We start from the raw sequence: 15,676 nt of genomic DNA on the forward strand, positions 1-15,676 counted from the left end.
TTGACAAATGCGTGCATAGCTGTTATATGTCAATTCATAGGAGGAATAACCCTTTATGAAGCGTCCATATTCTTCTTATTATTATAATTTTCTTTTTAATAAAAATGGAGCGCCGTGCGTAAACAAAGACTGACTTCGTATATTGTTTGTCTCGCCGCATACGCAGGATATGTGCGCCTGCAGGCGTCTATATACAGGTGGTAAGAACAGCTTTAATATGTACGTGTGTCATTGCTATAACTCAAGCTCATTTAGATACAAAGGCTTCTCGCTGAGAAAGTCAGCGCATAAACATTTGACCAGAGCATTGTTTCTAGTGCACGCTCTATAGACTGCATATGAGTTTGCTCAAACACATTATTTGTGGCGCAATGCAGGAAACATGAACATATGGCAGCAGGAAAAAGAGACAGCTATATAAAGGAGCGCTTGGCGCTCCTCCGTCCCTTTTCCCTGTCCTGTCTTGTCCCTTGTCCTGTCTTGTCCTTTCCCTGTCCTGTCTATATATATATATATATATATATATATATATATATATATATATATATATATATAATATATATATAATATATAATATATATATATATATATATATATATATATATATATATATATATATATATATATATATATATATATATATATATATATATAATATATAGTGGATATACGAGGTTGAATGCAGTGCTATATTCTCGTATGGCTTTTAACCACCGTGCTTTTAGCCTCTTAAGAGCGCGCACATTCAACCCGTTGCTCTTACCGCCTCGTATTTAGCCTGCACCTTCACGAAATCACCAAATATGTTACGCAGAAAAATGGGGCATGCACTGGAATGTTACGTTTAAAGCTTCGTATGCATGCACATATACGCCCGGTGAACAGGTCGCGCCAGGTCCTCAGGTCGTTCTGCTCGTGTTCTCAATCATGAGTGATATCCGCCGCTGTGGTGTATACAGTGGTTACGGTGCTCGTCTGCTGACCCGAAGGTCGTTGGTTCGATCCCGTCCTCGGCGGTCGCATTTCGATGGAGGCGAAGGCCCGTGTACATACGTATGAGATGTCAGTTCTCGTTAAAGAACACCAAATGGTAGAAATTTCCGGAGCACTCCACCGCGGCGTGCCTCGTAATAATATCTTGGTTATAGCACGTAAAATCCCAGTTGTTATGTGATAAATAATGGTTTCCGAGTCTTTGGTCAAGCCCCGCCACGGTGGTCTAGTGGTTATGGCGCTCGACTGCTGACCCGAAGGTCGCGGGATCGAATCCCGGCCGCGGCGGCTGCATTTTCGATGGAGGCGAAAATGTTTGAGGCCCGTGTACTTAGATTTAGGTGCACGTTAAAGAACCCCAGGTGGTCGAAATTTCCGGAGCCCTCCACTACGGCGTCTCTCATAATCATATTGTGGTTTTGGGACGTTAAACCCCAGATATTATTATTAGTCTTTGGTCAATGGAAATATAGCTGTTAATGTATGGGTATACGACACACACACGCACACACGTATATACGCACACATATTCACGAAAAATCGATAAGCAGCACCTATATTCTACAGCTGTAATGGTGGGATATTCTGTATCTCTATCTTTCCTATTTATTTCGGGCACATGCATCTCCTGAGGATAATATCGCCCGTCATTCAGTTCCCGGATCCGATTCTTATATACTATATGTGTATGTGCGATCTCTCGGGTTGACCGGCCGACTGGGGGGAAACCCTCGGACCACAACACGCGGGAAAGTCCGTGTCTTCTCTTCAACGACCATCTGCCACAACGAAGCGTGTTTTCATTGGAAGGTATAAGCTTTCGATAGATAGCGCAGTAAAAACGGAAGGTACGGAGACGAAGGACCAAGCGCTGAGCTTCATGATAACGTTTTATTTTCAGGGCTCTTCTATTCTCGGTCCCCTCTGCTTTCATTACGCTTTCTGTATACATGCTCAATCATACGCGGTTCTGAATTTCGTTGGAAGCATGAGCATGGGGACGAAAACCTGGCGGATATATATTAACCGTGCAGGAGAGGTTAGCGTCAGCTGTGATGCCTGCTTCTTTTTCTCATTCTGCAGGCTTGCCGTGAATAGCAAATATGTAGTCCGTTTCTACACAGGAAATATTCACACATTATCAAGCACACAAACAGACAAGATAAAAGAGAAAGGAGGCAGACATGCACAAACACATAGTTCGCATAACTTTGTCTTTGAATCTATAGCTTGTTCGGAAATAATGCAGTGGTTGTTGTGTTGTGGGGTTACAGCTTGGCTTATATACATGCAGAGCCGCGGTGGTTTTCCCGCCTATGTGTCATGCGTTCGTGTATATATATATATATATATATATATATATATATATATATATATATATATATATATATATATATATATATATATATATATATATATATATTGTTTGTGTTACCAGCGTTAGAAAATACATTATATGTGAGCCAGATGATTGTGCATAGTACGGCTAAACGACTTCTGCATGAGCTTTATGCACATATAGTAAGTTTTCTCTAACAACGAAATACGATTGATGCATGTTTAATGGAATAAAACAGCGCTTTGTACAGGACGAAGTGAAGTCTGTATAGTAGTGATGCAGAACTATCGGTAAATTGACTATCGATAGCATCGATAGTTTTTTTTTAACTATCGATAGACAAACTATCGATAGTACTACTATCGACAAACTATCGATAGTGCAATCGGTAGTACCATGGTTAATATTACTAGCGATATTACTGCCACGCGTGTGTATTGATTTGTTTTGCTGTATTCGGGCTTCACCCAGAAAGACTGTTAGGAACGTTTGATGCAGATCGAGCCGTAATGTCAGCGAAGCTTCACGATTGTTTGAGATCATTCTATTAAGACTACGCGCCGAACGCGGAAAGTCAATTTTATTCGAGAGCTTACGCGAACGCCAGCGATAACGTTGGAAGATTCGATGGCTGTATAAAAGGCGACGCGTTCCACCGATGATCAGATTACTCGACGGCCGACGACTGTTCTCGCCGCTATCAGTGCGCAGCCTGTACCGCTTGTATTTTTAGTTTTAATTTTGTTGGCACAAGATTGCCCAAATAAAGAGCTCCGTATTTCCCAGTCTTGTTGCAACATTCTTCACCGTCACAACCACGTGACAGTACTATTTATAGTTGTGTGAATAATGATGCTGTTGCGGGCCGGCCTTATTGCCAAAATATTTGCGATAGCCTACTATCAGCTTCGCTTAATTTATGAGCAATATTCGGCGAAAGAAATGAATTATTTCCGCAGTGAAAATAGCGGACTATGTCCATAAATAAATAAATAAATAAATAAATAAATAAATAAATAAATAAATAAATAAATAAATAAATAAATAAATAAATTCACATCCAAAAAGCAGCCAGTTGCACCTTGCACTTATTTTTATTTTGAAATCATAGAATGCAATATCAATTTAAAGCCGCGCAGTTTCACTGCATGTAACGCCTTCCTTCCTGCTACACCTGAATAGCTTGACTTTATGACCATGTGTCAGCGAAGCACTCAGGTGAAGAACAGAAGCATGTCCACTTCAGCCTGCGCCTCCGGCTCGCACGTGTGCGGGGAACCAAGTTTATTCTGCAATGAGTTTGTGATGTTGATTTTTTACTATCGATAGTACCATCAAATTTTTTTACTATCGATAGCACTATCGATAGTATTGTTTACTATCGATAGTTCTATAGTGACTCGGCTATCGATAGTATCGATAGTACCATCGATAGTTCTGCATCACTACTGTATAGACACGGCGAAGTCTTCACTTCGTCCTGTCCACAGCGCTCTTTTATTCCTTTCCATAATGCTCCGACCAGCCCAGTAAAGAACACTGCTGCGATGCAATGAATGCGATGCAATGGATGCTGAATGCTTCGCAGAGGCGAAGTAATGAATGCTATACGAAGTAAGGAGCAGTAACTCTTTTGGATCCGATCTCGCGTAACTCTACAAAACGCTGGTTAAAGCGACTGTAGCCGCACCATGGGAGCGAAGCTGATTTCGTGCTGTTTGTCGCCTCAACACAAAGCTGTCAGAGCCACACCACGTATGCCGCCACGTTTAGGGATGTCTATCGAGATAGCGCGAGCGACCACGCTCTTATGATCAAAGTTCTCAGTTGCTGCTCGAGCGACGCGTCCCCCCCCCCCTTTTTAGCGGCACCGAAAGACGGGCGGGGCGTTTCCTCTCTGCTTGACGAGCCACCGACACAGGCCTCGCATACTGGACCATGCTATCGCATGTGCCCTTCGTGCGACGGAGATGGCCGGCTCTTTTCGTTTCTGCTTCAGCTGCGCTCGTCCCCATCGCTCGTGCGCTTTTAGTATAGCGCGTAGAGCATATATACGATGCGCGGGGCGATGTTGTCGATTTGAACTTAATTCGGAGAATGACTACAACGGTCGCCAATGGCGACGGCAAAAACCCGCCGGGAGTGTCCATATAATTGCTATAGTAATAATAATAACAAACAGCGAAACGCTTTTTCACTTCGTGAAAGTAATAATCTGCCACGGCAACACACACACGCATGTACGTGAATATACGTATTTCACGTCTCCACAAGGCAGCCAATTCATCTTCGCGACCTTTCCGATACCCTTGAGCGCCATCGCTCATCGCCGTGACAGAGACACATGTGTGCAGCATATTGAGAGCGGATTCATCCGGCATGCCACTGGGTGCGGCGCGCTCTGTATACAGCAGCAGCTTGTGTGCGTACACTCTAAATATTTTCACGCGTAGTAAGCGTGAAACGCGCCCCTCGGCCTCCTAAAATTCGTTTTATGTACCACGTGACTCAAAATACGCGTTGTTTTCCTCCACCCAAGCGTGACGCCGGTCGAGGACACGCACATTCGCTGTATTTTACGCGTGATGCGGGATTCTACGCGTGAGAACCGGAATACTCACGCTGAGGAAAAGTTTGCGACGCCGATCGCGCTTCTCCTCATCACGCGTATATATATCCTGATACAATCGCCAAGACAGCCGTGCATGCGACGTCGCCGTTACTCGCCTCTGATTTGCTGCTGCGATTTGCGCCTGCTTTCGTTTATTTTTGTTTTTCACGCGAATGCCTTGAAAGGTGGCGCTTGCTTCGATGTATACTTTCGGCGGGAAAACGGGGTTAGAGTCGTTGGAGTCATTGACTTAGCAAGCTATTCGTGCATCGTCTCTGCCTACCCTTCGAGCATGTACTGTGCGGAGGGTTCGCTTTGTGTTGTTGAAAAGTGGTGAAGTCATGAATAACTCGACATCGATTGACCTGCGTGGTGTGCTGCGCGGTAGATGCAAGAACACCGAATGCGACTGCCCGGAGTTCTCGCGCGACACGGCGCGACTCGCTGCGAACTCTGCTATCCCGGCCGGATGGTGTGCATACTGCGGGCACCCGCCTGCCATTCACGGCCGCTTGGAATACCTGGGTAAGCAAATATTTCGAAATGTGTTTGCTCATTATATATTTTACAATTATTTTCCCAACAGTGACGTTTCTTCCTATTGACCTCTGAACTTTACATTAGTATCAGGCCAAGTTCTCTGTGTACAGTATGACGGACAGAAACGCGAAAATTTAGGGCTATGTATTTCACGTACTTTCATTTTCAACATCTCCATTTCGTGTCATAGCGGCGTAATTTTAGCTAGAACACTTACATCAGACCCAACATTAACTTTAGATGGCGGATTCGTAGCGACGTGACGTGGTTACCTTGAGTAATTGCTCATGAAAGTATTAGTAGTAAAGAAAGTGATGTCGCATTCAGTCCGAGAGTTTCTGTTTCACTCGGGTCGTGCTATCGACCGGGAAGGATGACAAGAAAGAAGGAAGGGGTGTTGCTTTCGGTGCCGTGGCTGTGAGCCGTTTCTCCTACGCCGTCGGTTATCAGCCGGTCCCCGCGTCGCGCTCGTTAGCTTTGGCTTGTCGGCGCCAAGTTTCGTGGCCGCGTCGCGTTTCGCGGCGGTGGCCATTTTCGGGCCAGGAGGCGGAACGCCGGTAAAGGGGCCGCCTGGCGCCTCGCGCGGTGAATAAACAGCGCCTGCTTCCTCCGTCCTCTGCAGAGCGCCTCGAAAATGACCAAAAATATATTGTATGCCGTAAATTCATGTAGTCGATGCGTACATTACGAAGCGTTAAAATTGTGCCATATCCTGCAAAACAAGCGCGTTAAGGCCGCAGTAAAATTGTGTGTTTTTGCTGCACATCAAGGCTGAAGTTCACTTTTTTATGTGAGTGCGCAACGCATGAGTCCATAAGTATTATTTGAAGCCGCTATTGCCAAGAGACCGCTCTGGTTACAGGCGAACTATTTATGCCGCAACCTAGCCTTTTATAGTCAGATACGATTGCGTCACCTTCAGGAATTTCAGGCTACTGGGTGAAGTCGCACTTGTGTGCAATTAACAGGGAGTTTTCGAATAGTGGCCCCAAACGTTCGGGGCCCCAAAGCTTCTTGCGTGGGCTCGCTTTGGGTCAAGCAGGAGTTATAGAGTTTTCGAATAGGGTCTGCGGCGATTTGGGCACTCCCCCTATTCTAGGTCACTGTGGTCTTGGCTGAGAGCTGTCGCTTCGAAGTGAGTGCCGTCATGTTTATTTGACGCAAAGCGTTTGGGGCAGGCTTTGGGGCTCCCGCTAAATTCGCGAAATAGCGTCCCCAACGCAAAACCCGAAGCTGTTTCGGTCTCGCGCATGCGCAGCGGCCTCGACGCTATTCCTTTGGGGCCTCTATTCGAAAACTCCCTAATATTTGCGTTACCGTAAGGTAGCATAAACAGTTTACCTTACGGTCCACTACGTGGAGCCAGTGCCTCGGCGGTCGGTAAGCTAGCTGTCGCGGCAGCAAGAATGGAGCTCTGGTGCAGTCATGTTGTGATCTTATAGCAAAATTATACGGAATTACAGAAAAGCTGTTTTTGTAAGCGCCTCAGGTAGAGCATACGTGTCAAAACAGTCAATTCGAGCTTGCACCTTTTACTGTAAAAGCCCAAAATTGTCGCGAGCACAAAAATGAAGTGCTTCGTATGGTACTCACTGGTGTAACTAATAGCTGATATTTTGAATGCCGTTTTCTGAAATTCGCAGTGAAATGTGGTCAGTATACGATCCCCAGGTTAACGGTTTTCTTTCTAATGGATGAATATGTCTGAGATACCACGATGAGTGCACGTGTTCACAGTCGAGTTGAGTTCTACTTCCACAAACACTATAATTGCGAAAGAGTGCTTAGCTCACCCGGCTGCCAACCGACAAGACAGCGGTTCGATTCCCACCGCGGGCAGAAATCTTTTTTTTCCTGCAGCTGTTCCTCTCTATGGATGAACGGTTGCACCACAATGTTCCTTCTTTGGGCTTACAGTTGCGTCATACTGGATGTCAAACATACGGTTAACCTCTCTGCATTTAGTCTCGAGAAGGACTAACGGTTCTGCCAGCGCAGTTCGTTTGTCAAGGGAAGAACTTTTGATTGAAAAGCTCGCAAGGTCTGTTGGAGTGTATGGGGTTCAGAAAGAGGCAATCGTCTTACTTCCACAATTATATTTATCGCTGTGAAATTTATATTTGTTGATCTGTGCAGACAATAGATGAAGAAGGACATTCTGAAAGCGGAATAGATGCACCCCGCGTGAAGGCACTTTTAAAAGCATCCTTTATCCAGAGGGCACGTCACCAGTGGCGGTATTACCGGCTTATCTCCTAAACGAAGAACTGGTAAGACAGTCCTGTACCTTCTTATGTCCCTCTTTATTTCTTCAGATTGCCATATTTCAGAAGATTTTATTGGCGCCCAGTGTAATCTGGAGCACTCACTTTTTTTTTTAATTCGTGCTCAAACAGATTGCCGCTGTACGCATTATACTTGACTTTGCGACTTCAAAACTCCTTTGTACTGTTCTTGCTGACCCCCAATGCCGCTATAATGAAATCAACAAAGAGCCACGAAGTTTGTCTGATTGTGCGCTGTATTCTGTGTTCATGATGTTTAATTCCACGTTTTCTCTTTCAGTTTGCCTTTGAAAGTGAACTGAGATTTTTAAGCACTATCGAGGAGAACGTCAAAAGCCTCAGCAAAATTCTGCCTGCAGTGGCGACAGTGTCATCCTTAGCAGACCCATCGTACACAGAGATGAATGCGTACCTGAGGCCAAGGCTCGCGAAAATGGCCCTAATTTCAGAGGTGAGTAAAATAGTTTTTTAAGAGCCAAAGTTTCAGAAGCAATTCATAACGTCATCATTCTTCTGACACTATACTCAGTTTTCAGCAGTGTATCAGAAGATTTAACGCCGCAGTCGCAATGTGAGCTTTGTCGACAAAGTCATTTTCATAAATTCATAGTTCTGTACCAAGTGAAATTGGACAACGGTTCATTCCATGAGGTACCAAATTATTTTTTGCTTTTTATCTTTGCCAGGTTTCACCCGTAGACATTATTGGCCCGTGCATTGTGTGGGGCGACATGAAGGAGTTTGTATGCGGCAAAGAGCCCAGCGAAACCATGAAGCTACAGCCGAACACGTTGCTGGAAAAAGCACTGGTGCTTTGTTTGTGTGGGTACTACGTCAAGGACCTTGCGTATCCGGCTGCTTTTGGCCAGATGCTTGGCTTCGTTCAAGCAGTCGTTAAATGTGCCGTCATCGACGAAATTCCATGGGTGCAGAAAAGGCTACGTGATTTGTTCACGAAACTACACTTCGTTTGAGATAAGTACACATCAAAGTTTATGTGCTGCTTAAAGAGACATTCAAAATTCATGTAGCGCCTATTTTACAGTTCCTGTGTGTTTTTTCTTGGATTGCTCTTCCATAAAAAGAAGCGTTTTTGTAAGCTATGGTCAATAAAAGTTTTACTCAAATTTAAATTCTTGTAAATATTTCGTTCTACTTAACCCCGGCTTCAGGACTCTTAATAAAGTTTTGTGAATGAATGAACCCCTTATCTTTGATTCAAGATGTAAAGTGTTAGAGCACTCCGCGCAAGATTCCTCACTCAAATTTCTGGACTACCGTATATATAAGTAATCGCCTCGAAAGGATGCATGCACATCAGAGGCTTAATTGTAGGATTCGCCAGATGCACCTGTGGAAGATGCTTTATGAAAGTTTGAGACAATTGAGAACGCCTTCATTCTGCTAACACTACTAAATTTTGAACGGTGTATAACGAAGATCTAACGCCGCAATCGCGATGTGAGGCTTGTCGATCCGTGACGGGAGGCCTTCCTAATGCTTAGTTAAGGTGTAAGAGAGGATTTTTACTTACTTGATGCGGGATTCTCCTGCTCTATAAAATGTGTTTCTGACTGTCAGAAAGTGTTTAAAAATAAATTTGAGAGAAGATAATATTTGTTGTGCTGTATTTGTTGATGCTTGGCGGCTCTTTGGCGGGTATATATGCTGGTTGGCCGGCATTAAATGGCTAATTACAAAAATCAAGTTTCAATTTTCATATTGGGCACGGGAACATTCTATTGGTTCTGCATAACACGAGCTTGCTAGCTGCACCGTAAATACAAACCGCACTGCCGATGTTGAGCTGTGCGTATATATGTACCGTTGGGTACAACATGGAAAGAGTAGCCAGTGAAATAATGAAAGCTTGTCTCTTATTTCTAGCCTACTCTTTGTACTATAAACCGAAATCCATACTTATGTTTCAGCCAACAAGCTCATTTTACCCTCTGGCAGTGTCGCGTTCTACAGTTTGCACATGTGCAAGATGAAAAGGAAAAATTAATTTTTGTAATGCGCTAATTATTGCCGGGCATATGTATACACTTCAAGAAGCCGCCAAGCCCATACAGCACAACAAATATTATCTTCTTTCAGCTTTCTTTTTGGATGATTTCTGACAGTCAGAAAGGCATTTCAAGGAGCGAGAGAACGACGCATTAAGTAAGTAAAACTCCTCTCTTACACCTTCTCTAAGCGTTAAAAAGGTTGGCAGTCACGGTCAGCAAGCGTGGTGCGCTTAGCGTGAAAGCGCACCACGCTTAGTACAAGCGTGCAAAAAATCGCCCCCACTCACGCTTCGCAAGCGTTATGCATCCCGCAAGTCACGCTTAGGTAGCGTGATTTTTTCAGCGTGAAAGCACACCACGCATAGAACAAGCGTGCAAAAACACGCCCCCCTCTCACGCTTGCTACGCGTGAAAATATTTAGAGTGTATACGCGCGCAGAGGCGGGCGTGCTATCGCACAGAGACAAGGACGCTGCCGCGGCAGCGCGGCGCAATTGCGTGCATGAAGAAACACGTACATATGTATTTATACATCGACAGCCGTTGGCTGATGAGTATATATATATATACATATATATATATATATATATATATATATATATATATATATATATATATATATATATATATATATATATATATATATATATATATATATATAATATATATATATATATATATATATATATATATATATATATATATATATATATATATATATACCTCCGAGCAAAATGTATACGTGCGTTAAGCTGCTTTCACTATTCTATATACTGGCACGATAACAGTGCACGCGTATGAAATTCGGTGTACAGAAGCATGTATACTTTTCAAAAATGTGTTTGGTATAAAATGATATGTATACAGTTTGTGTCAAACGTTTAGAGACCACGAGTAACAATAAAAAAGTTTAACATTCCCGCTGCTTTCTTGGCAGGCAGCTTTGACTATAGATTTCCGGCCTGTTCTAAAATGCACTGACATGTTGTGCACGTTCAACTGAATAACCACAAGTTGCTGTAAATGTTGAAGTTTTTGGAATTTTGAGTTTAGAGACCATTATAATGGTCTCTAAACTTTTAACGCCGACTGTACTTGTTTGTGCGTGGTCGCTCTACGTGATTTTCTTCGTTATATGCTTTGAGTTGTGTGCGTCTAGAGGATGTACTCAGGTGCCGGCTGTTTGAAAGCTTGAATACGTGCGTATGTATACAACGACGGGTCGGCGGTCGTAAATTACGGACAACCGGCCTCGTCACTTACAAGGTTCATTCACACCGGCTGTACTTTCAGAGATCACTACAGTTGGTCGCAGAACGACCAGTCGCAAATAGTCGAAAAGCGAGTGTTTTCTAATTCAATCAATTCTTGCTCTATTTATCAATGACCACAAAGCTTACGAACCGTTCATGTGTTCCCACACAGGAAATCTGCTTGCTATTTTACCAGGCGATGACGGTGCCGTGCGAGCAGACGTAAACGTGCACGGTATGACGGTCTGGCCGCACTTGCACGTGTGAGCATCGGCCTCCTTAATTGGGTTGTTGCTTAATAGTACGTCAGCAGCTCGCAATCGGTCGGATGACTTCTGTCTATTTTTATAAGAGTGAATGGGCAATGGCCGCGCTTATAGGTGACGGCGCAAATGCTCCGTATTGATGCTGAATATGTCGTATACACGCACAATTGCACGCATTTTATTTGTGATTGTATATAGCGTGGTTATCAATTGCTCGCCATCGAATGATCGCGCGTGGTATGAAAAATTTGCCAGTAATGTTGATGACTACTCTGTTGGTAGTTGGAGGCTATACATCATGCAGTAGTATATAATATATATATCGAGATTCAATCGAATGAGAACAGGTCGCGAACAAGCGCGTTGTTGCGCTGTTTTATTTGTTGTTGCAATTATCGCATAAACGTGCAAAGGCCGTGCTTATATATACAGAACAGCTGTAGAGCGATTTCGCGCCATATATATATTTGTGCCTAACAAAAGATGGGCCCCTCGATCCATCCTACTTGTTTCGTTTTTCATGAGGATGAAAGCATCTTACATGAGACTTGTATAGGGAGTAGAAGTATGAAACACATGTATTTAAGTACGTTTAGGCATTATTTTTCATATGCAGTGCAGGCGTATCGAATATACGGCCAATACAATCGGGATCGCAGCCAGGGGCGTGTATATCGAAAGGCTAAATCAACGCAAATGTAGTAAATGCGAACAATAGGATGAATATAGCGGTCTGTTCCACGAAGAGGGCGCGCGGTGTGCTTAAAGGGACAGTCTACCGTTCTTCATCGCTTTTCTGTTTTGTATCGCAATAGAAAGCGTATGTATACTGTCTGAAGTGTCCAACCTTGCAGCGGTTTCTCTGGAAAGTGAGTAGAAATTTTTAAAGCAAAAATTTTCGATTTGCGCTTGGTTTCTTCCATTGGTGTATAGGGATGCCCTCAACACTGGTTGGTGGACGCGATGACGATTGTAGTGCCTGTAAAATTAAAAACCGAAATCACATGCGATTTCTGCAGGATTACTTTATTTGCGCCGAACACTAATGTAATGAATGTAACAGTGGTTTTCAGCACGCTATCGGTTAAATGAAGCCTTGTTATACAATTCAGAACACGTGTTGTGCTGTAAACGCAGTCTATGGGTTTATTTTAGCACATGCTGCCGCGATCCAAGCCAAGTTGATGAAACGCAATCAAAGGCACACGATGAAACGAAACGCTTGCACTGGCGGTGTGGCGGTGAATGCACACCTTACAGCGCATCACGTGCGGGACATCCTAAAAACAATAGGGCGTCACGATACGACCAGCGCGGAGGGCCGCATGATTTGAACGCTAGCGGTCATTTTAACAGTGTGGTTTTCCAGGCCAGTTGGCACATGATGACAAGTGAATGGTTCCAACAAGTTTCAAACGCGAGCAAAAGAAGAAAAAAAGGTAACGCTGCAGGACAATTGCATGGTCCTGTGCGTCCTGTGGCTAGTCCTGTGCGGACCATCATTGTCCTGTGCGTTTTCCTTTTTTCTTCTTGCGCTCGCGTTTGAAACTTGCCGGAACCCTTCGCTAGCGGTCATTATTTCACGATTTTAGCACGGAATTAAAAATATAATTCCTTTTTTATGGGACAAAAGCATGCTCGTTGCCGCCGATGTGACAAACAATCTCCTCATTATCACAACAACAATAAAAAAAAATTCTGAGCGGTAGACAATCCCTTTGATTTCGTTAAACACAATTCCATTGTAAATGCGAGTCGCACAAAGAACGCACAAAGGCTAGTACAAAGCGATGAATCACGTCGGAGAATTTCAGTAGGTGTCAGGACAATGCAGTATTCCATGCACGGGAATGCAGAGCTCTGTGAATCGGGAGCGGGATAACGCATGTAAACAATAACATTGCTCTTTCACTGCATGTGTGCATGTATAAGTGGTATATTACCAGAAGAATTGACATTTGGGCAAGTTGATGTTGACTGAACATCTTGTATACATATAAGAGCGCAAAAGGTCTTGCTCGTGTTTCTCGTTTTCTGTTGCGATAGTCTATATCAAGAAAGTGGTATATATAGATTAAATGTCCGCCTTGCTCGCGGTTGAAGACCGCCCACTCCTGAGAATGATTTACTCCGTAAACTTGCCTCTTACGCAACAGTCTATATTACTTAGTTTTTCTGTACGGAACCGCATATAAAACTCAAATTTATCCAGTCCGAGTGAAAACGGAAAATTCGAACCATTATTTTCAGTTGCAACCTGCGTATACAGTATACATATACGATTACATTAATACAGTATTTACTAGGGGTGTGCGAATAGTGAAATTTTACCAGGAATCGAATTCGAATCGAATAGTGCCGAATAGTGGCCAGAAATACAAAAGATGTTATTGAAAATTGAAACAAGGAACAAAAAAAATAAATGAGTGAAAGCTATGGAAGACTTCAAACTGTCATGCAGAAACACAAGCTGTTCCACATGACCTGGCTTCAGGCTTTCTCGCCGTATACTGTTACGGTGTTTACGGCTTATCTGACAACGGTAATGTTGTGCTTCATCGTCATGGGCGCACCGGGCCGAAAAATCTTCGGGCGCCCGCAGAAGTGTTTTAACTGCGCGCCGGAACGATGGGCGTTTCTGAACGAGTGGTGCCTTGCGGCAGTGGCGACTGCACAGCGTGAACAAGTTTTCACAGGTGAAGCCAATCACCGAAGGTATCGCTGGCCTAATTCGACACGTTTTCCGGCGCTTGCAACTATATGCAAGAAAGTCCGTGCCTTCGTTTCGGAAGCGAAGTTGCGAAAGGCCCGACGGTTTTCTCGTGTGTGTGTGTGTGTGTGTGTGTGTGTGTGTGTGTGTGTGTGTGTGTGTGTGTGTGTGTGTGTGTGTGTGTGTGTGTGTGTGTGTGTGTGTGTGTGTGTGTGTGTGTGGTGTGTGTGAGAGAGAGAGAGAGAGAGAGAGAGAGAGAGAGAGAGAGAGAGAGAGAGAGAGAGAGAGGTTTGCCTCTTTGGGCTCCCGACTGCACACTCCCGGGAGGGAAAGCTTTCCTGATAGCACCGGTTCAGACATAACACGTTACACTCTCGTATCAAATATACTCTCCTCGGAAATGTCTTTCCGGTGAAATGCAGCGGTGAGTAACTGCGTGGAACATCAATGGTATTTTGCGTCAGATAAAAAGACAGTTGCATTCGGTTTATGATTTCCAGTGCAAGTGCACTATACCTTCTTTTCAGGGCCGATACAACGCTTCGTTCTTCAATTCTCGTGCGAAACAAATGAATTGCTATATCACGTATTTAAATGTATATATAGATGCTGGATATTTTATAGCATATTTCCGCTTGCAGGGGCGTAGCCATGGGAGGTGTTTCGGTGTCAGAACAACCCCCGATTGCAATTTTCTGAGCGCTGCGTATATCCGCGTCCTCCTTTTTACTCGAATTTTTACGTACATAAAATAGTACGAAACAGCTAACCCTTCGCCGTTTTCTGTGTGCAGAAAGATGACCGAGATATTTCTTTAACGCAGGCTCTTTCTCTCTTTATTTTTTGTTTCCGACGACGTCACCCATAGAAAAAATATTTCTGACTACGCCACCGCCTGCTTGCACCGCGAGACACCCATCCGCTGTGCTGCTTGTACGAAGAATTCGTAGGCAGCTGTCATTGGTCGCCGAAGGGAGCATGCGTTCCTCTCTTCTATATATATATATATTGGCGGCGGCGGCGGTCGCACGCACGTCCCTTGATTTACGAGCGCAGCGCAGCATGCGTGAATGGCTTCGGAGGATGTCAATGCACTTGGAGATATGAATGGGGGTGTTGGTCGATGTCTCGTGCATGTAAATACGAATGCGTTCCTCATCTCGCGGGTTCAAGTCGACAACGGTGAAGCTATAGTAAAAAGCATGTATACTTTTCACCTTTTCGTGCATGGCAGTTCATCGCCGAGAACATACGGATGCACTGCATGCAGAAGGCGATGCAGAGGGAGTGAAGCGTTTATGCCTAGTTTCGGGCACGCATTTTAGATATTTACGCGAGTCGACTTTTCTTTTTCAGTTTCAGTTTGACCCTCTTATTCGCTCAACATACAGTGACTCCATTACATGTGAATTACAAGATAATAATAACTGTTGGGATTTAACGTCCCAAAACCACGATATGATTATAAGGAAAGCCGTGGTTCGGAAATTTAGACCACCTGGGGTTCTTGAACGTGCACCTATAAATCTAAGTATACGGGCCTCTATAGCATTTCGGCTCCGTCGAAATGTAGCCGCCGCGGCCGGGATTCGACCCCGCGACCTTCGGGTCAGCAGTCGAGCCCGTAACCACTATAGATCATCGTGGCGGGTAAGTTATAAGATACG

General features: G+C 44.1%; 1 protein-coding gene across 1 annotated transcript in view; it reads left to right on the top strand.

Annotated features, from left to right (window-relative positions):
- The window catches only part of LOC119387099 (ORM1-like protein 3), a 465,457-nt gene that overhangs the window by 72,025 nt on the left and 377,756 nt on the right, over positions 1 to 15,676 (top strand). The window lies entirely within an intron of this gene.

This window comes from Rhipicephalus sanguineus, chromosome 3 (genome assembly GCF_013339695.2).
Source record: "Rhipicephalus sanguineus isolate Rsan-2018 chromosome 3, BIME_Rsan_1.4, whole genome shotgun sequence".
NCBI classification, from domain to species: domain Eukaryota; kingdom Metazoa; phylum Arthropoda; class Arachnida; order Ixodida; family Ixodidae; genus Rhipicephalus; species Rhipicephalus sanguineus.